This window comes from Oncorhynchus kisutch, linkage group LG16 (genome assembly GCF_002021735.2).
Source record: "Oncorhynchus kisutch isolate 150728-3 linkage group LG16, Okis_V2, whole genome shotgun sequence".
Taxonomy (NCBI): Eukaryota; Metazoa; Chordata; class Actinopteri; order Salmoniformes; family Salmonidae; genus Oncorhynchus; species Oncorhynchus kisutch.
Window position 1 is genome coordinate 37,484,688 of NC_034189.2, and position 2,527 is coordinate 37,487,214.

The following is a 2,527-nucleotide window of genomic DNA, read 5'->3' on the forward strand; positions in this document are numbered from 1 at the left end:
CCAATTATGGACTTCCATGACCTGCCCCTTCCTTTGGCTGTCACGACTTCCGACGAAGTCGGCTCCTCTCCTTGTTCGGGCGGCGTTCGGCGATCGACGTCACAGGCTTTCTAGCCATCGCCGCTCCATTTCTCATATATCCATTTGTTTTGTCTTGTTTCATACACACCTGGTTTTCATTCCATAATCACACTACGTGTATTTAGTCCTCTGTTCCCCTCCATGTCTTTGTGTGTAATTGTTTATTGTTACGTGGATATTTGTCAGGCGCTGCACTTTTGTTATGTACCGTGTTTTTGGCACTAGTATGTTTTATGTGCTGTCATTGTTGACCGGTATTAAAGTGCGCCTGTTTACTATAATCCGCTCTCCTGCACTTGACTTCGCCTCCCATATACACGCCTAACATTGGCAGTGTGTTGATACTAATTTACTTACAGAAAAAAAGCAGGTGGATATAATATAATCATTACTTTATTTTTTATTGCATCATAACATACATATTATATATTATAAATGTGGATTTGTACACTACAATCTTCATTGTAACATGTTATAAAATATTCAGGCTCAAAAAACGAAGCACTAAAAACTTTACCAAACAGTTAATACATTTCATTGTTTGCCCATTGAGAAAAGAAAATGTAAAAAGGAAATCTTCAACATAAGAACAAAAAGAAGAGCCAAGCATAGACTGGTCACTGTTAAAACCACTAAGGGACAGATACAGTTACAAAGGCAGGGGGTAGTAGGGGGCACTCAGTTACGCTTAATGCTTTGTTCGTAACCAAGTGAGAAGTGGGAATTTACCAGATACAACTGGGAAAAATCCACTTGAACAGGCCTCCAACTGGTAATTACTTGTGGGAAACTCGTTCACCATCCTGAGCTCCCCTTTCTCCTACATGCTGACATCATCTACTAAGGACATAACCTCGAAACTGCATTTCCGGCAGTTAAATGCAACAAACATTATTTATAAAAAATCTATTAATATAGTTTTTGAACACTATAATTTGTTTACAAGTGTGACAGCTGTACTTTTAGTTTATGGTTTTCGCAGTTTGTTGGCCATTAGTCAATCAGCGTTTCTCGACAAGTTCAAAGCAGGTAATTGCAACCAACTAGTATTTCCCACCTCCCACTTGGTTACGAATGCTGCATTAGTCAAAGATCTCCCTTTCTGTACTGACATCATGGTTAATGTTCTAGTGTTGCCTACTGTTTCTTGTATACATATGGCAAGAGTATATGTTATGATACTTTGCCAAAGGGACTATTTTAGGAGAGAGTCAACACTACAGCAAACACAGTGGTCCAAACAAAGAAACATGTAGGGGTGGGCATTTTTTTCTCACTTTTTCTAAGACCTAAGACACAAAATGTTGCACACCATGTCAACAATCATCCTTAACCTAATTTTTTTATTTTCATCACTACTGCAATCGAGCCACGTGCTATTGGCTGAATATTAGGGAAGAAGAGATTCCGGAATGTCCCATCTGATTCAAGGCAGTGCCCTCAAATATGTTTCAGAAATTGGCCATGTCTTTAGCACAGATTCATGATCCACAGTACATACATATTCCACTGTCCACGACATATTTATACATATACTATATATATATATTTATATATGTATAAATAACATATATTTTGTAATCCACTGTAAACTATCCCACTCCGTTTCCCCCAGGGAATGTGCTAAAATATTGCTGCAACAACAGTCAATATGTTCAAACTGTTTCCATAGTTTCCCACAGAATACTGGGAGAGCTGAAGATTTGGTTATGACCAGACTCCGTTTTGCAAGGCAACCCACTTCAGACCAACATATATATCTTGCCAGAAGACACAGACAGCCTCGACCATCCAACTCCCCAAAGCTCCTACTCAAAGTACACACTCGGACCACTCAATGGCAGTTTTAGGTGCTTCCGTTTTGGAGTTCAATGACCACATACAGTATTTGGGTTCAAAAGCTGGCACAGCCAACAAACCTCACCACCACTGACTTAGTCAGCAGCTGGGCTATTCCTACGAGAGCACCGGAAAGGCTAGTTTCTGGATGATAAGTCATTGCTTCTCTTCTTCTTCTTTTTTTTTTACTAGTTTCCCCCCACCCCACCCCACCCCACCCCATGCCCTCCCATAAAACCCCCAAACCCCATTACAGGAAATATACACTTACATACATGTACATACTCTCACACACACACGCAAACACACAAATGTACAGTAACGCACAGTTGGAACATATATTAAACAGTTCACTGGTTTCATGAAAAGCTGAGGAGTAAGTACATGTCAGTCAGAGCAGAACTAACCCCTGATTGGTCCTGCACACGGACACCCCCCCCTGTCTGATGAGAAATGGTTGGTTCCTCAACTTTGAGTCCCTGTAACAGAGCATCTCCAGAAAGATCAAATCGGCTTTCTCCACATTGTTAATTTTTCAGAACAGAGGGTAAGATATGGAGAATTCCCTACAAAGCAGGGGCAGACAGAAAACTTACAGCAAGTTGGC